The sequence below is a fragment of the Manis javanica genome, chromosome 1 (genome assembly GCF_040802235.1).
Source record: "Manis javanica isolate MJ-LG chromosome 1, MJ_LKY, whole genome shotgun sequence".
NCBI classification, from domain to species: Eukaryota; Metazoa; Chordata; class Mammalia; order Pholidota; family Manidae; genus Manis; species Manis javanica.
Window position 1 is genome coordinate 27,217,117 of NC_133156.1, and position 19,843 is coordinate 27,236,959.

At 48.3% G+C, this 19,843-nt stretch overlaps 1 protein-coding gene across 12 annotated transcripts in view; it reads left to right on the top strand.

Moving 5' to 3' along the window:
- Positions 1-3,548: 3,548 nt before the first annotated feature.
- TNIP1 (TNFAIP3 interacting protein 1) overlaps positions 3,549-19,843 on the top strand; it is a 54,606-nt gene continuing 38,311 nt past the window's right edge. For 7 of the 12 annotated variants that reach the window (XM_073230459.1, XM_073230448.1, XM_073230463.1 and 4 more), the window contains exons 1-2: positions 9,126-9,314; positions 17,284-17,387. The gene's annotated coding sequence lies outside the window, so the exon portion shown is untranslated. Of the gene's footprint in view, positions 3,739-9,125; positions 9,315-17,283; positions 17,388-19,843 lie in introns of those variants that run through there. The other 5 variants (XM_073230452.1, XM_073230476.1, XM_073230449.1 and 2 more) reach the window with 5 other exon arrangements.

Here is a 19,843-nt window from a genome sequence, read left to right on the forward strand (position 1 = left end):
ACAAGCTCCTAGAAGTTCCCTGTGCTTCTGACCTACAGGCTACAGATTGGAGATTCCCACTATCTCCCCCTTGGGTTTGATTAACTTGCTAGAGCTGCCCCCAGAACTCAGGAAAACACACTTACCAGTTTAATAAGAGATACCATAAAGGGTACAAGTTAACAGCCAGACAAAGAGAGACACAGGGCAAGGCCCCAAATAAAGGAGCTGCTATCCTCCTGGAGTTTGGGGCCTTCAGCTTCCCCAAGCTTAGAAGCTCTCTCTCCAACTAAGAAACAGGATCCAATGGAGCAGAGATAAACTCTTCTCAGGGATTTTTGTGAGGGCTTCATTGCATAGTCATGACTGACTAAATTGTTGGCCATTGGCTGATTCAACCTCCAGTCTGCCCTTGGGTGGGGGTCCAAAAGTCTCTCATTAACATGACAAGGCACCCATTTCACCTTCAAGACTGCTGTGTTTTCAGGAATTGTGGATGAAGACCAAATATACCTGGGAAATATATATTTGGTCATATGAATGACTAAATATGTATTTCTTATATCTCATTATATTGCAGGTACATATGTATGATGGAATATTATTCAGCCTAAAAAAAGAAATCCTGCCATTTGCAACAACATGTGTGGACCTAGAGGGTATTATGCCAAGTGGAATAAGCCAGGTGGAGAAAGACAAATACAATATGATTTCACTTATTTGTGGAATCTAAAAACAAAATGAACAAAACATCAGTAGACTCATAGACACTGAGAAGTGACTGGTGGGGGAGGGGCTAGGGTAAGTAGGGAGGGGAGGGAGTGGGGCATAAAGGGGCACAAAAATTCTCAATCATAGCATAAGGTGGTCCAAGAAGAGACTATTAGTTACCAAAGGGGAGGGGTTGGGGAGGGGCATAATAATTCACAGTCACAATATAGGGTGGTCATGGGGATGCTAGTGCAGTACAGAGAATACAGTTAAAGATTCTGTAACACCTAACTGCATTGATGGGCAGTGACGGCACTGGAGGAGGTGAGGGCTAGATAATATGGGTGAATGTTGAAGCCATAAGATTGTATGTAAATGATACTTTTATAAAAAATAATAATAACATAAGGTGGTCATGGTCACAGGGATGGTAGCCCAGCATGGAGAATAGGGCCAATGATTCTGTAACATCGCCCCATGTTGACAGATAGTAACTGCACTAATGGGGGTGAGGATTTAATAATATGGGTAACTGTTGAGCTATTGTGTTGTATACTTGCAACCAATATACGATTATATATCAATGATATTTCAATTAAAAAAAGCTTACATATCAATGATACTCCAATTTAAAAAAAACATTCTTAATCAAAATTTAAAAAAAAAAGTCTCCATGAGCAGGAACTGGTCCAAGCCTGGCTTCATGAACTCACTGGGGATCTGTAATTATTGAAGTCTCTGAAGAAAAAATTATGTGGATAGAAGAAATTTTGCTCTTCAGGAACATCAAAGCTGAATTCCCCATTATACTGATGAGGAATCTAAACATGCTCCACTTCCTCGAGGAAGGGACACTCCTCAATCTCACAGAAAGCTCTTGCTGATCAAAGAGGCTGATCCCGGCCCCCTGGGAGGCTTCACAGAGAACATCAGGGACAGGATCTCTCCCTGACCCTGAATCTTGCCACCATCTCAGATGCTTGTTTCTGAGCTTTGGGGTATGTGAGTGAGGGCAGCCCTGCGATTTGGTATCAGAGGGCAGAGAGGGGAGCATCTGACAGTGTGGGTGTGAGAGGGTGTATTTTTACTCCCTGCAGAGAAAAGGGTCTGTGTGCTGGGAAAAGGGTCTACGTGCTGTCTATATTTAAATGCTTTGCACCTGGTATGGCTCAAAGATTGGTTCAGTTAGTCCTGTAACACTTTCTGCAGTGATGGAAATATCTGTATACTCTGGTATGGTAATCACCTGCCTCGTGTGGCTATTAAACATTTAAAAAGTGGCCAGTGAGACCAAGGGACTAAGCAAAGTGTGGGAAAGAGCACTGGACTAGGAATCAGGAAGTCCCTTCATTTATTCACTTGGAAAGTCACTTCCCCTGGCTGGCCTTCATTTCCTCATCTGAAAAGCAGGGCCAGGAGTTCTCTCCTGTGTTCCTGTACAATCCCAATCCGAAGGGTGCAGGAGCAGCTGAGGACTGGATTCAGTGGACTCTCCCCATCCCTCGCCCTCTCCTCCTCACCTCCCAAGACCCTGGCCAGGGTGTGGTCCTTATGACTTGGCTCTGCTTATCTTTCCAGGCCCGTCTCTGCTGCTTCCCCCTTGCCTGCTTCAAACTCCATGCTCCACTCAGAGTGAGCAATTTTCAGTTCCCTGAATATACTCTCCCTTCTCATTGCATATTCTGTTCTCTTTGCGGAAAACACCCTTCCTTATTCTCTTGGTTGGCCACTTTCAAGTCTCGGCTGTGGTGTCACTTCCTCCAGGAAGACTTCCAAGATCCCTAAATACTAAGCAGGTGCTCCCTTGTCCAGGCTCCTATAACTTCCTGTATTTCTCCTGCCAAAACACATCTCTACCACACTTTATTGTAATACCTGTTAATTTGCCTATAGCCCCTAGAGCAATGCTATCCAGCAAGACTTTCTGTGGTGATGGAAACTGCCTATACATGCGAGTCTAATGTGGCTTTTGAGCGCTTGAAATGTGGTTAGTGCTTCTGAGCAGCTAAATTATTTTATTTTATTTTAACTAATTTATATTTAAATAGCCACGTGTACTGGATAGGGCAACCCCAGAGTCTGTGAGCTCTGAGTGGGCAGGAAGCAGGTCTGACTCAGCCATTCCTGTATCCACAGCAGTCTATAATGTTGCTGTAAAAATGAAGGAACTCCAGAACCAGGAACAAGTGAGAAAGGCCAACTCATCCAGAGGCCCCCCTCCCATTCCCTCCCCAGGCATCCTTTCAGTGGATAATGAACTGAGACCTTACATTTGTAAATTAGTCAGTTTACAGAGGATGTCTGCAAACCATCACTTTATTTTAATTACCATTGCAAGAGGCCTGCAAAGCAGAAATCATTATCCCCACTTTACATCAGGGATCACAGAGGCTCAGGATGGGAAAGTGAGGCCCAGGAGCACTAGCTGGCTAGTGCAGAGCCAGATTGCTCCTTTGTAGGGAGGTCTCTTAAGGTCCCACTCCACAGCCAAATAAGACCAGGCACAAAGGGGAGTGGAGTTTTCGTTCACTGCAGAGATCCACAGAGGCTAAGTGGAAACAGATGGGACAGGAACAGGGGACAGGAGAATGTGGGCTGGGTGTCTGGTGATTTCCTCAGGGCCTGGGGCCCTGGAATCCCCCCACCTTAGGCAAAGAGGAAATAGAGGTCCTTGGGAGAACCCAGGGTGGGGTAGGGTGGGCAGACCAGGTTGCCCCTGCCCAGTGCGGCCGCAGAATCATCAGTCTTCCAGCTCTTCCCCCAACCCCTGCTTTCTCAGGAATTCACAGCAAATGAGAGCCAGTTTGGGAAGTGACAGGTGGAGCACGGACAAGGAAGGGCTCAGCGCTCTGCCAGGGGGCAGGATGGGACCTCAGCTGGCCTTGCGGGGCTGCCTGGCGGCTGGCTCCTCCATCTCGGGGAATTCCCCTCCTGCCTAAAAGTCAGCCCAGCCCAGCCCTCCTTCCTGCAGAAGCACCGCGAGCAGAGGCAACTTCACTGGGCTGGCAGCTACCACTGCACACACCCTCATCTGCTGTCCTTTCCCAGGTGAGTGACCCACCCAGGGACAGAGCGCCAGAACGGGGGAAAGGGCTCACTGCACAGTCGTGCCGGCGCCTCCAGGCCCTCCCAGCTCTGGGCCCAGAACCACCTGGCCTCTGGCTTTCCTGCCAGCTGGGGTTGGCTCCCTCACCCCCACCAGGGCTTGGGCTCTTGGCCTCTGCACCTCCGTGCCTGGCTTCGCTCTCCCCTTGCCCCCACTTGTCTCCCCCGGTTCCTTATTTCCTCCTCCTGCCCTCCTTTTCTTGCCCCGTTGTCAGCCAGTCTTTTTCTCTTTAATCACAGCTAGTCTTTCCAAAGAGAAGGAAAAGCAAGCTCTATTTTTGTCTTGCCCTTTCCCCAAGAAAAAGGAGTACGTTTGAAAGTGTTAACACAGATGTGTGTTTGTGTTTGTGAGAACGTGTGTCTATGTGAGCGTGTATCAGAGCCACTGAGGTGTGTGTGTTTGTGAGGACGAAAGTTTGCGAGCATGATTGTGTGTCTGTGAGCGTGTCTGTGAGTGCCGGGGTCATCAGGTGCACATGTGAGGGTGAGCTTTGAGGACTGATGTGTGGGTGCATTGGGCACTTTTGCGACCAAAGCTGGACCGGGAGGGAGCATGCCCTTGTCTCCACTGGGAACGCCGGGGAGGCTGGGGTGCTCCTTAGCACGGGAGTAAACACAGATCTCAGGAGTGCTGTCCCACTGCTTCATCCTTGGGGGGCTGGGTTTTTCGTGGTTGAACCTGTAACAGAGGGCCCCGAGCTGAGGCCCTGGGAGCGGGTGCAGGGCTGGTGGACAGTGGTGATGCAGCCTCCTTTTTGATCACTAACAGTCCAGATTTTCCAAAACTGGTCAGAGGCCAACTCCAGGGAAGTCCCTGGCAAGGAGGGGCCAAGAGTGGAGGCCAAGTCACTGTCACGGTGACTTCTGAGCTGGAGAAGAATGGAGGGAGAGGCAGGAAGGGCCCTAAGGCAGGAGCATGAGAGAGGACTTGGGGTGAGGCTGAAGAAGGAATGCTCTTGGGGCCTGTCAGGGTTTCCCAGGATTAGGAAATGCTCTGGTTACCATGGGTCTGCCTCCCTCTGACCTCTTCCCACTTCCAGGAGGATGACACAGGGCAAGCCTGGACCCAAAGCCAGATCCAGCTTGACACCTTGACCCAGAGACAGGGTGGCCAGAGGGAGAGGGGCTGGAGCAGGGGAGGTCTGGGAGTCCTAGGAATTGTGGGAGGGGCCTGGCTAGGCCACATATGCTACGAGGCCGACGGGAATTTCCCCCAGTGTCACTTGGCCCGTTCCTTCCCTCCAATGATGCCCTAGAAACCCCAGAGTAGCAGGCAGGGCGATGGATGCAGGGGAAACAGTTGGGATAGAGAAAGAGAAAAACAGGAAAGACCTGGAGAAAAGATCAAAAGAAATGCCTTCTAGCCCTGTGTTCTGATAACACTGTGAGGTCTAGGCAAGTTCCTCACAGCTCAGGGCCCTTGGGTCCTTGCTGGAGAAAGGAGATAAACACTCCTGCCCACCCTAAAGGCTGATGATCATAATTACCATTCTGCCTTTCATGGGTGCTGGGCCCTGTGGCATTTCATTCTCTCTACCTTGTGCAATAGGTGCTGTTTGAACCTTCAGGTTATTGATGAGGAAACAGGCAAAGAGCGATTTTGAGGTTAAGTGGCAAGACTGTGAACTAGGCCCAGCCTGACTCCAGAGTCTTGTATGACATCCTCTTGAGGAGGGGCAAATTGTGGGAATGATGTAGTTTAATTCATTTTAAGGTGGCAAGTGCATGTAAAAAGTTATGGATGTCTTGCCACTGTCATATCCACTCCTTCGTGCATTGTTTGGGAGGTAGGTAGAGAGATTTAGAAATGCCTTCTTGGGCTGCAGATAGAAAGCAGGGACCACATTACTGATTACTTATTTACTTCTTACCAAAAAATAGATTACCTAGTACAATTTCAGACATCAGATGCTTGACACGCAGTTCTCATTTAACTATCACCTAAATCTCTCTTAAATCTGCACACACCCAACACCAAAAAGCACCTAGAATCCATCAGATGGTTTTACCTTCTCGAGATTGCCTCAGGCTCTGGAGACCTAAGCCTGGATCTAAGGAACAGACCCAGACCCAGGATTTCTCTCTCCCTAGTTCCTTAGCTGCTCATCCTGAGTTTCATTCACCCCTGGCCAAGGCCCCAACTTACTATTCACCTAATGCAGTGAGGCACATGCTTGTTTGCTTGAGAATCTCCATTCTTTATTGATGGGATGTGTGGAAATGGCACTGCCCTGGGAGCAGGAGACTTGCTTTCTAGTCTGGAACACTGGTCACAAACTCACCGTGAGACCTCGGGCAAGTCCCTGTCCTGCTCTGGCTCACAGCAGCTTCACCCATACAAGAAAAAGGCTGAGTGTGATCCTTTTTTAATTACCTTTTCAGGACTGGCATTTTGAGTTCTATGTCTTGCTAGCTGGCAAGACTGCATAGCACAGTATTTAAGAGCGTTAAGAGTTTAAGAGCTTGGATCTTCATGCTCCAGCTACCTGTTGCTGTTTAAGACCCTGCGCAAGTCATCTAATACCTCAAAGCCCCAGTTTCCTCTGTGAAATGGGGATGATGATGGTACTGACCTCAGGGAGTGTTTGAGAGATATATTATATAGAAGTGGTGGCCTGGCACACAGCAAAAACTCAATAAATGTTACCTTTTAATGTTTTTAATATTATCTCCTCCACTCCTCTCTAAGCACTTGATTTAGGGCTCCATCAGTTGTAGGTGGGTTTTCTGGTATTTTATTTTTCCCCCACATTTGGTATTTTCCTTAATGTGAATCAAGGACTGATTTTGGAGCAGCTGTGGTAAAGGTGGTGGAGGAGGGAGTAGCATAAAGGAGATTGGGAAGTTGCATGCTTGAAAACAGAACAAAACACTGGCCTTTTGATTCTCCTCCCAGGTGCTTGTCACTTTGGAGGAGCAAGAGGTTCCCAGCGGCTTCAGTCACTCAGCTCCCAGTGTCAGGCCCAGCTTCCTGGCTTGGCAATCTCCTTCCAGATCTGGGGATGGTAGGGGGTGCCAGGCTAGCAGGCCTGTTTTGACTCTGTCAGGCCCCCAGAGTCTAGGGTCCCACAGGGGATGTGAATTGTAGAATGGAACTCTGGGAGGTTGCATTCCTGGGTTTAACAGTGCAGTTCTGCCCAATGCATGCAATCCTTGCCTACACAGCATTATTTCTTGAATGCCTATTGTATGCCAAGCTTTGGGCTTTACTTACATTATACCACTTATCCTCATGAACCCCTGAGTGCTGGCACAATTATTATCTCTGTTTTTCAGAGAGGAACTAAGGCTCAGAGAAGCTCCCCAGGGAGCAAGTGGTTGAGTAGGGGTAGAACCCCATTAGTTAGATTGATAACCTATGTTCATAATGAGTGATGTTTCCATAAGAAAGTAAGAAAAGTCAATGATATTGTGTGGTAACATGATGCAGTCGAAAGAGCACACATGACTGGAAGCCAAGGTCCTGGGTTCCAACCCTAGCTGGGTCACTCAGTATGTGTGCTCCTGAATACGTTGTTACTCCCCTAAAGCCTCAGTTTACCCATATCTCAAATAGGGTATTGTGATCAATGATCTTTATGATCTCTTAACACAGTAGAATCTTCTGAAATTAAACTAAGACCTAAAAAGATGGAAGGGGTGGGCTGTGTCATAGCTTTGAAGAGATGGGCTTAAGAAAACCTATCTAAAAAACAAGAAATTGGGCAAAAAAATGACTGTGTGACCTTTTTATGTCATTCTAGAGCATTGTTCTACAAGCCCACCTAGGGGTCATCTGTCACTTTGGGAAATGAAACTATCTGCCTAACTCTAAGATTCATATATTTTACAAAAACAGCTGAAATAGTTTGGAAACAAAATGCAAATGGTTGGAGACCTTTCATTTTTTAAAATAAATTTGTGTACATTAGAAGACTTGGGTTGGGATTAGGAAGAGAATATTCCAGCAAGAAGCAAATTGAGAAGGATAGGCAAAGAAAACCGGTTTGGGGTAGAGGTGATGCCTTAGAGCTGTCTATGTACTGGTCCAAGACACTAATCTTCCTGTACCCTCCCTCCCCTACTGGTGACAGTGGTGCTTTGTTTAATGTTTGCATCCCTCTCTTCAAAATCAGGGCACTGTTTTTATAATTAAAATGAGCTAGAGTTAATATTGTTTTGAGACTTTGATATCACCTTTGAAGGAACTACAGGGACCCCAGGATTTCACAAAACCTCAAAGGAGAATCCTTGGATTAGGCATGTACTTGTGGGGTGGGGGTGGGGGTGGGGGGGTGTCCTCACACATATAATTGATTGACAGATCTTTCCTTTTGTATGAAAGATCTCCCTGTATGAAATAGCTCCCCAAGTCTTCTTTGAGGATGAGGGCCTGTCAATGACTTAAAGTTTTCAACAGTTCCGGTGAAATGAGTCTTTTGCAATAAGTTTTTCATAAAGCTATGTTTACCCAATTTAAAGAGCTATCTTTTAGTCCAAGCTTAGGCCCTTCCACTTTTTGAAATTAAAATTTATCCTCTTTTAAATAAAATGATGATATTAAAAAGAAAAAAAAAGTTTTCTCAACCTTAAACCAATTTACTGCTCCTTACGGGTCTGGGAAATCCCACAGCCTGTTTGGATGATCTGGCCCGCATATTGATAAGCATGGTTGGAGGCGCGCTCTGGATTTGCCCACCTGAGTATAAATCTTGGTTCAGCAATTAATGAAGTCATCTAATCTCTCGGTTTAATTTATTTATGGTGAAAGGGGTTTAAAACCCATCTCACTAGGATGGCTGTGCAAATTTAAGTACTGCATGCAAAGTGCTTATAATGTCTGGTGCAGGAAGTGCGCAAAAATGTTTTAAGTAACAGCCCGGAATTTCTATGAGCGCTGCGAAGTCCGGGTGCGCCCTAGACCGAACTCTGGGGCCCTGAGCTCTAGCTGTGGCTCAGCTCCAAATGCGAATAGGTGCATTCTGGCAAGTCCTATCCCAGCTCTGGCCTGCGCGCCCCACGGCATAAAGGTGGGGGGTGGTCTCTGCGGAAAGTCTCAGCTCTGAAATTCCGGCTTTCAGGGTGGTCTGCGGCTCTTTCCGGAACCAGGGGCTTCCGGCGCGGAGCGCGCTCCGAGGGGAGTGCCGCGAGGCGCTGCCGTGCCCGGAATGGTCGCTGTCCGAGGCCGAGGCTGCCCGGAGTCCGACCTGCGGGACGGGACAGCCGCGGCCACTAGGCCGCCCCTCCAGGCCTAGAGGTGCGGCCGCTGTTTACTTCGCCCCGAACCACCCCGGCGGCCGCGGGCCTGCCCAGAGGGCGCGGCGCGATTGGGCGAGCAGCCTGTCAATCGCCGGGGACTTTCCCAGAGGTGGGGCGGCCAGTTCCCCGGCACTTCCTAGTCTCCTGCCGCGTCCCTCTCCCCCGGCCCGGCAGCTGGCGGAGTGCTGCGGAGCCGGTCTGGTCTGGGCTGCTATCCTGCTGCCGGATCCGGGGCTGGACGCGGAGAGCGGGGCGCTGTCTCCCAGAGTCCCCATCCCCTGGTGAGGCGGCCTAACCGGAGCTGGGATGGAGCGGGAGGAAGGGGGTTCGGAGTGACCAGGCGTGGGGTGAGAAATCATGTCGGGCCTGGCCGGCTGTCGGGGCAATACCTGCCCGGCGCCCAGGGTGGTGGGCGCGCGTGCGCACTGCGTGGGCGAGCGCGTCTGGGAACCGCGCGCAGAATACCCGGGCGCGGGGGAAGGTGCTGGCGTGGGTGGGTCTGTTTACAGCGGGGGAGATCAGTTCTGGAAACAGTGTGCACGTGTACAGAAGAGGAAAACAACCCTTACTGGGCGCCTCTCGAGTGCTGATCAAAACGCTTTACATGTATTAACTCATTTAATTGTCACATCTACCTAAAAGTGAGTATTATTATTATTATTATCCCCATTTTGCAGGTTAGAAACCGAGGCGCTTGGAGATTGGGGTCACATAGTTAGGGAGTTGCAGAGTCCGGATTTGAACCCTGGCGTTTGGCTGCAGAGTCCCTGCTATACGTATTGTTTCTGTTGAACATATTTTGCACACTGCTGGAGCCAACTTTTGTATGCATGGGCAGGGTAGATGTGAGTTTGGGGGAGTGATTTTGGGTGTAAAGTTTTTACATATGGATGTTTTCCATCATAGAACATCGGTGTGCATATGTATGTGTGGTGGTTTGTATGGAAATAATTGCATTATACATTCATTAATTGTGGGTATGGGAGTGAGTGGGAATTTTGTGCCACTGCGTAAGAGATTATGTTTTGGTTGGGGAGGGACTTTTGTGGATGATGGTGAAAAATCAGCATCATCCGTACCCATGCTCCTGCAGAATGACAGTACAGGGAAATCTGTGGATTCCTGACACAATTTTTTTTTTCAAGGTAGGAGAGCCAGGGAGGGGCTTTTATTTAGAGATAAAGTGAGAGGACAGAGCTCCTGGCTCAAGCCAAGTGGGGAGGAGAGAACTCCTCCTGGCACAGTTTTTATTTCACAGAATGGAATTTAAGCAGCATCTTTTCCTAACAGTGGGATGTGGTAGAGGGGGGTTTAGCATCTAGTAAGAGGTCAGAGGAGGGGACTCTTAAATTTTTTAAAAAATTCCTGACTATATTAAACTCAGTACAAACTCAGCAATCTTGTGGTGTGTTGTGTTAATATCCCTATTTTACAGCAGAGAATTGGGGCAGTAAAAAACCAATAATGGTAATAATAGCTTACATTTGTGAACACCTGCCATATGCCAGGCATAGTGCCTCACATTCAGTATCTCATTTAATGTTTCCAACAACTGTAGGAGATGGTCACTATTAGCAGCCGAAATTTTCAGATGAGGAAACTGAGGCCCAAGGTTCAGATTCACCCAAGATTAGTAAGCCTTGAACCCTGCGCTCTGTTTCCTTTCACTGACCCATGCATCCGACCTGTGTCCTGGGAAAATAATGTAATCAGGAACTGGCACTTAATGGAAGCACTTGATCATGTCCCTCTGGAAGCGGCAGCCCTGAGTGTCCTGTGTTCTGTGTACTTAAATGACTTGTGTTCCCACCATGGGTGTCCTGTGGGTATGGTGTAGCACTCATGCTGAGGGTTGGTGTCTGTCCTTATGCCCACATTTTTGGGGCCCCAGGAAGCCATAGGGTCTGACTCATACCCTTACCCCCAGTGGTGCCTGTACCTGGGGCCCGGATGTCCTGGGTTGGGTCAGCCGACCTGATTTGAGCAGCGCAGCTTTGCAGCAGGTCGTTTGTCTGTCTCCCTCTCTGGCACTCACTGCGATTTAGCCACAGCAGCCTGCTTGTTTCCCCTCCAACATGCCAGGTTTGTTCTTGCTTTGAAGCTTTTGTATATGCTGTTCTTTCTGCCCAGAACACCTTTCCCCAGCTCTCTCCAGGGCTCATTCTGCCTTATCTGTCAGGTCTCAGCTCAAATGTCACCTCCTGAGAGGGGCCTTCCCTGACCTTTCTATGCAAAGTAGCTTTTTCACTTCCTATCATATTACTATTGTATTTTTTCCACACATTCATCAAGCTTTGCAATAATCTTATTTATTTGTGAATGAGAAAGTGTACATACAGCTTAGTGCCTGGCATGTAGTAATTGTGGGTGTTTATTTGCTTGTTGGTTTTCTCTCTTCCTGGAATAGAAGGATGAGAGCAGGGGCCTCTTTAGTCTCCAGGTGTGCATCCCTGATACTGGGTAAGAGTTTCCAGGGTAAGGCTCTGCTGGGTTTCTTCAGTGGATAAGTAGAATAGAAGAAAACTAGAATGATGCATCTCACAGGTGACGAAACTGAGGCCTAGAAATGGAAAGGCACTTGTCCCAGTAAGGTAGTGGCAGAACCAGAACTTGTGGCCCAAGGATGGTTTTTTCCATCTGATCGTCAGCAAAGATTTGCTGGATGCTCTGGTGCTGGTGCTGTGCAGAATGGCGTGATGCTTTAGTGCGTAAGGAGCTGGCACTGCCCTCCAGGAACTTGCAGTGGAATGGGAAGAAATGTGAGCACTATCCAGAATGTATTGTATGCCAGCAGGCTCCTGGCAGTGAGTCTGACTGGAGTGCGGAGCAATTTGGGGGCTTCTGGAGGGAGGTGACTTCAAGGCCAGGCCCAAGAAAGATGATCAGGTGCAGAGCAGGGTCTGAGCCTTTCTGGAACTCAGTAGACTGGGTAGAGGATTTGAGGTGAAGCTCCGCTGGGTTGGGAGAGCTGACCAGCTGGGCTAGGAGAAACCCTGAAAGTCTTGACTACCAGGCAGAGAAGTGCCAGTGTTTGTGCGTCTGCAGCATTGTGCGAATAGAGCAGTGGGTTGGCAAACTTAAGCTTGTGTCGGAATCACCTGGTTGACTTGCTAAACATTCCTGGGCTGTGCCTCAAGAGCATCCGCTCCAGTAGGTGGGGGTGAGGCTGCTGTTGCTGGTCTGGGCTGCTCTTTGAGAACCCTGGTGTGGGAGCGTGCATTAGCGTTCAGCACACCTGGCTGGGTGTGGCCCCTGCTTCCTCATCTGTGAGAGTCTGTGCCATCTGTCAGTGTTACCTTCTAGAGTGCTGTGAATTAATGAGACAGTATAAGTCAGGCACTCAGTACAGGGCTGGAGGGGTAAGTGATCAGTAAATGCTACCCGCTGATCTTGTTAATGATGATAATCCTGAGGACAGTGAAGGGATATCCGTTGGAGATGATGAGGATGGCTCGATTTTCCATGCTTCAGGATAACTTGTCTTTAACCTTCTGTCATCTGTGGACCATCCTGTGTCCTCATTGGATGGTTCTTCTTTTGCTTTGTCTCAGACGTCTTCCCCTCCTTGTTTGGAATAGTGGGAGCTTATATGTGGTAAGAGTGCAGAGGACAGCTGGCAGTTCCCTCCATAGCACCCAGAGCCCCAGCAGATGATCTTCTAAGCCTCGGCTTGACGCCCACCCAGGGTCAGGGAGTGCTCACCTTGCAGGCAGCCCCTTCCCTTGTTGTTAGGATGGCTTGCTTTTGTAGGCCTGCCTCGCTGCAGATTCTTCCTCTCCCCTCTTCTTTTTTCGCCTCCCGGCTCACCTGACCACTTTGAGGGAGGGCAGGAAGGACAAAGGGAGGGCAGTCGCATGTGGTGGGGTCAAAGAGAACGCATAGCTGGGTGCCAGAATACCCAGGCTCGCCGCCCCTCTGGGTTGCTTCAGTCCTGTTGCTGCCTTGGGCAGCTCTCTCCCCTTTGCTGGCTCATGTCCCAGCTGCAGAATGAGGCATTGCACAGGCCCGTGTTGCAAGGTGTTCTCTTCCAGTTCCCTGTAGCCCAGGGACTGGACTCTGCTGCCTCTGCTCCAGCATTTCTGCGCTCTTCCCGCTGGGCCAGGCCTTTCTGTGCCCACTCTCCCAGCTTCTCACTTCTGCATCCTACCTGCCCCGCCTTTCCCCATCTCTCTTTGAAGGGAGACTGTCTGGAGAGTTGCCAGAAGGAAGGCACAGGGAAGTGGGAAGAAACCCCCCTTGTTCTCTGGGGAGCGGAGTTCCCCAGCCCCCAGGGACAGACCTTGGCAGTGACTGGCCGGTTGCAGGAAGCTCTTCGTGTTTTTCCCCATGACTGGCCCCGGAGAGCCACTCTTCTGGTAGGAACAGACGACTGGCCTGAGGGGCAGCTGGCTCAGTCTGAGCGCTGCCTCCAGGCACAGCTGAACTCTTCTCTCCCAGGGACCTCTCCCCGAGGCTGCTGTCTGTGTCCTTGAGCACCTGCAGGGTAGACAAATGGGGTGGCCCAGGCGGATGTGTGTCTGTGGGGAAAGGGTGGGGGTGCTGTGGGATTGTGTCACCAGGAGTCATAAACAGAGGCCAGAGTTGGTATTTTTACGGTGAGCGTGGGGGGTGTCCCCTGAGTCAGGGTGAGCATGGGGGCTTATAGTGTGCTCTCCACCCACCTGGACAGTGCTCGCTCTACTCCCCACCAGCCGGCAGACCATCACCCTGTGCCTTCATCACTGCCAGCTTTGTCAGTGGTCTCAGGAACCCTGGTTCCTCTACACCCCCACTTCTGCCTCTACAGACTCTCCCACTCCCACCCATCCCATTGCCTGGGAAGAGGAGCAGGGATCTGAGGACAGCAACATTGACTTTTAGGAAGTATGAAAATCTTTCAGACATTAAAGGGCGACATGCAGACACCTGGGCCCCCACTCATTCCACTTAAGAAATAACACATTTTCTGTACACCGGAAATTTTTCCCTGATCATCCCCTACTCCTCCCCTCCAGAAACAACAAGAGTTCTGAATTTAGACTTTATTCTTTTGCATTCCTCTGTGGTTTATTACAAGTATATACATCAATATGCAGTATTGTTTTGTATGTTTTTAAAAGTTATTTAAACGCTATCATACTGTCTGCTTCTGCAACTTGCTTGTCTTGCTTAATATATTTGTGAGATTCACCCACGTTTGATCTCTAAGCCTGGTTCATTCATTTTTCATGGCTGGCTATATAGTATTCCAAAGTATGAAATTGCCTCAATGCATTTAGTCATTTTCCTCTTCAATAGGTAGTTTTCAACGACCAGCTTCTGTTTCCAGCTTTGCTATTTAAACGCCTTTGGCTTTTACCTGAGTAGTTTCGCCCCCTGTGTAGCATCCCTTCCTGGCCATAATGACTCCAGCTGGTCTAGTTCTTTCATGTGTACAAGGAGCTCCGTGGCTCCTAGTAAGTCTCTGCAGCATTTCCCTAGAGAGAAACAAGGAAAGTGAGCAGAGGCAGCATTTGAACCTATTAAGCCCTCTTTCCACCGTATTTGGTCTAAGGGGAATTCTTAAAAGTTGTCTTCCCCCTGCTTAGAGGGGAGAGTTACAGGGTTGGAGAAATCCTTTGTTGAATAACCAGCGTTGGGCATTTTGGGGAATGGGAGACAGAAGGACAATTGAGTCACCATCACTTTTGTCCCAAGGTCGGACCTAGTGCCCTTTGACCCTGTAGCTGATAGTTGAGGCTCCTTCTGGGTCACGTGAGGTCCAAACTACTGGGAGGGAAGCTGGGCTTGTCGATACGGAGAATTCTGGGACCCCACCTGGGGATCCCAGGAGCTGCGAGGAGAAATACATGGGGAGAAAAGGAAAGTGGGCTGAGGTGGCTCAGGCTGCCTTCCCAGTCTTTCTTAGGGGGCACAGGGTGCAGACAACTGATGTGATCATCAGGTGTGAGTTCCACTTCGTCCCTTGGGAACTGTGTGGTCTTGAGCCAAACTCTGCACCCATCTGGACTTGGCGTCTTGTCCGACAGAGGCAGGGTGAGGATCCATGGGCAGTGGTGGGAAGCTCTGTACTTGTTCCCCGGTGAAGGCGGGTATCCAGAGCCTGGACCTTCCTAGAACCAATCCTTTCTGGCAGGTTCCAGGTTGAAACTCTCCTCTGCAGTTGCCAACTCTCCATTCCTTGAATTCCTTGAATATAAAACTTGTCGCTGGACTTTCCCTCCTTGTTTACAATCAAATCCCTATAGCCTCGCATGTCCCCATGAAGCAGGTATGAAATGCGGCTCTCACCACCACCCACAGCCCTCCCTGCTCCCTTGGTGCCAGAACAATATGCCTTTCTTTGTCAAGCCATTTAAATTTTTTTAAAAAATTTAATATCTCCCCTTTAGTAAGTTACAAAATAACATGTGCTCATTGGAGGAAAAAAAAGAAAAACTCAAGCAGTACAATAAAGTGTAGAGTAAAAAGTAAAAGTTGTCTTCTTTCTCATTCCTCTCCCCTGCCCCATCCCCATTTTATTTTTAATTTTTTAAGTAGAACAAGACTAGATTTCCTTTGTAAAGAGTTAAAAAAAATTGTAGGTAAAATACAAGTTCCTTTTGATTCCAGTTCCCCCATCCCAAGTCCTTCTCTAAAGCTGTCTACTAGTAACAGCTTGGTACACACCTGTCTAGGTTTTTTTTCTGTGCACATTTACTATTTTACGTATGTACATATACATGTACATGTATATACACACACACAATTGTGTGTATATGTGTGTTTTTAAAATAGTATCCTATTACACATATAAATCTATACTTTCCTTTTCTTCCTTAATATATATATATATATTTTCCCTTTCCCCACCCTCTTCCTTAATATTTTGTGAGTGTTTTGCAGTGTCGTTGCAAAGCAGCCTGCCCCATTCTTTTTGATGGCTGAACAGTATTCCATGGAATGAATGCACCGTAGTTTATTAAACCAACCCCTGTTGATGGACATCCAGGACAGTTTTGCTATTACAAAGCACATGGCAGTGCACATCTTTGTCCAGCCCCTGTGTACAGTGATGTAAACATTCCTAGATTCTTAGATAGGTAATTACTGAATCAGTCAGTTATCTCTGGCCCCTTAGGTAATTGAAACCTCCTCAAGCATACTTTTCTATAAGAGAACTTTGTTCTCAGCCAATCAGGCATACAAGTAGGCTGTTGACATCATCGAGAAAGGACATTCTTTATTGTGGGTGACCCAGCTATAAGAAGAGCAAATGTACATATGGCTGCATCAATAGAAACATAATACTTAAAAGAGTAGAGGTGGAAAGTTCTTGCGTTTGGTCAGGCAGACTACATCTGGAGTGTTGTGTCCAATTTCAGAACCAGCTGCAGATAAAGCAGGTGTGGAGGCTTGAGGCGGGTAGATGGGAAGTGGTCTGGAAGCCCATCTCTGTGTGAAACGGTGCATGGGGCAATAGCTAATCAGCTTCAAGAGAACACTGCAGGTCCCGAACTCTCCAGGGCTGAAATGGAGAAGAGACGCATTTTTATTCCTTATTCCAGGGGACCCCAGAGGGCAGAGCAAGGGTTGATGAAAGCAGAACTGGGAATAGCCTAACTACAGCCAGCACTGGCTGCATAGCCAGGCTCCGGGGAGGGAGTGACTGAGGTCTGGGTCAGTACAGATTATTAGCCGGAGTCCGTTGGCTCCCCTGGGGGCTGGATAAATACAGGACTGAATTTTCCCTGAGCTTCCTTCCAGCCTGAGATTCTAAGTCCTGAGGACTGTAGGAGATAGGTCAAGGGCATACTGGGACCTGATTGCATACAAAATTAGAGAGAGACATGTAAAGGCAGAGGCTGGGAACTTGGGCTCCTGTTTCGGATAGCCCAACAGCAGGACTGGTTTCTTCCCCTGAGCTTCAGTCCATTGCCTCTCAGGCAGTACAGGCCAGTAGAAAGGGCATGGGTGTTGGAGTCTGACAGATTGAGGCTGAATTATTTGTTATTATTTGTTCTGTCACTAACCAGCTCTGTGTCCATAGGCAAGTAGCTTAACCTCTTGGAATTTGCTTCCTCATCTGAAAAATAGAGATAATGCTATCTAGCTGAGAGGATTGGTTTCCTTGCTCGTAAACAGGGATAATAATTTTCATCTCTGTATGGTGAGAAATAAATGAGGTAAAGTGCATAATGATGCAGTCCACTGCCTGGCATGTGGTAGCACTTAACAGCTGTCAGGCCTTCTCCCCACTTTACTTAGATGCTCCTTCATCATCTTTTGCAGTGGTTCCAGCCAGCTGATGGCCCTAGGCCAACCCCAAGTCCCCAGGCTGGTGGTGTGGTGCCTGTTCCTTGGCTGAGCAGAGGCAGTGGGTCTTCCCTGTGTAGGTGAGTCAGTGGAGGGAGGGGTGGGAGAAGGACATAGGAGAGATGTGTGCTGTGTTTGAGGGACCCAGTCCTTAGGCTGTGCTGGAGCCTGGGGGCATGCCAGGGAGGAGGGGAGGATCTGACAAAGGACTGCAGACATCTTTCAGGTTTCTGACTGTTCTTGGGAAGGCGATAGCACCCCTGAGAGCACCTGCAGGAGCACAGTGCATCAGAGAAATCTGCCTGGGCATTGGGGGAATTGGAGCTGAGGACAGTAGCCTTTGAAAGATCAGAAGATTATAGAAAGGAGTGCTAATAAATTGCAAGTTCTGGGATGTTAGAACTAGGAGCCTTAAACATTCTCTACCCCACTATGTTATATTATTGCTATTGTCGCAACCTCCCCACCCCCCTTTTTAGAAAACTGAGGCAGAGTAAGGGGACGATGTTTGCCCTGGTGTACCTTGACTAGAGCCCACGATTCTGAGCCCCAGATTATTACGCACTACGCTTGCAGCCTCTTCGTTACTGAATTGGTTGCAAAGACTGATTAAATCCTTGGCTCCTCACTGGTGAGGACGCTTGGGTGGGCTCCCTGTACACATTATCCAAAATAGGAGCTGTCTTTGCTAACAGTCATCAAGAGGGCACAGCCTGCTCTTTGACAGAAGGACCTGGGGCCACAGTTTCCCTGATGGTGAAATGGGTGGAGAAGACTGGAGTTTCACCATAAATTAGAACTGTGGACAGATTTTTGCTTTAGTTTGCAGGGCACTTTCATGATGCCTCACTTCCTCTCACCCCTGAGGGTAATTGCAGGATATTCCCACTTACAATAGCAGAAAGTGAGTCTCAGATGATTCGCAGTCATGAGCAAGGTAACATGGCCGATGGGCTTCTTGTAGCTACCGCTTCGGTAGCTGTGGTGGTGTGCCAGTGTCCCTCCTGAATAGTTATTTGCAGTAGGCAGAAATTAAGTGTATACCATAACCTAGCTTACTGCACCAACAGAGGAGCCTAAAAATTCTGTTAGAAGAGGGAATAATGCCTTCAAGTTCTATCATGTTGTCACAAATGCTAGGATTTCCTCATTTTATACGGCTGGATAATATTCCATATATACACACACCACAACTTCTTTATCCATTCACCTATTAGTGGAACTTAAGTTGTTTCCGTGTCTTGGCTACTGCAAATAATGCTACAGTGAATATGGGGGTGCATATGGGAGTTAGACAAAGACATACCATATGATCTCACATATAGTGGAACCTTTAAAAAAAAAAATAGATAAAGAGACCAAATATGTGGTTGCCAGAGCCAAAGGGTGGGGGAATTGGAGGAAGGTGGTCAGAAGGAACAAACACCCAGTTATGAGATACGTGAGTACCGGGCACACCAGGTACAGCAGGAGGACTAGAGCCCACACTGCTGTAGGATACATAGGAGAATTGTTAAAAGAGTGAATGCCAAAGGTTCTCATCCAAGAATATTTCATTTCTTTTTTCTTCTCTTCATTTTGTCTATATAAGAAGATGGACGTTAGTTGAACCTGTTGTGATGATCATTTAACAATATACATAAACCATCAAGCTGTATGCCTTAAACTTATACAGTGATGTATGTTGGTTATTTTTCAATAAAATTGGAAAAAGTGGGAGTATATGGGCGGGGGGAGACTTCGTCCTTTAATCACTGGGCACAGTTAGGGGGCTGCCTCAACCTTTTAGTAAGAACCTGCTTTGTGCCAGGTACTAGCTAGGTATGGTAACAGTATTATTTTGGAAATTTCATTATAAAATGAATGTGTTTCTTGTTAAGTAAATAATCAAGAAGTATAAAGTAGAAAAATGAGAACTCCCTGCCAAGTGTACACATACTGTTTCATTTAATTTCTCTGATCTGACACCAGGTAGATTCTATTATTATTCCTGTTTTTCACATGAGGCAACTGAAAAGTGTGTGACCAGCTAACAAGGCCTGAGACTAGGGTGCGGCGGGTGCGGCAGGTGCAGTGTGCGAGGGCGCTCAGGCTTGGTGCATGCACCCGAGCCCCTTTCAGTGTCGCACCTGCATGCCTCAACTGCCTCTGGAGGCCGCCCTGTCTTTGCTCTTCCCTTCTTATTCCAAGCTGCACGACCTTTCTTTCCTTGACTGCTGCTCGGTCTCTGGATCCAAAGGCCAGCTTTACATCACTCAGTTTCCTGCCAGTCCAGGCTTCTGCCTGTGCACATGAGGGAACTGAGGTGCAGAGAGTGGCCTGGCAGGCCTGTGGCCATGAGAGCGGGCAGCAGAGGAGACACTAGGACCTGCTGACCTTCTGTCCTGTGCCTTCCTTTCTGGAACCTCTTCCCCTCCCTTCCTTCCCACCTGTCGCCATCCCTGGCAGCCCCTGCCTCTGCCTGAGGAGGTAACCACTGGCTGCTGTGACATATCTGCTGGGGCTTTTCCCTATGAGGCTGAGAGAACTTTACTTG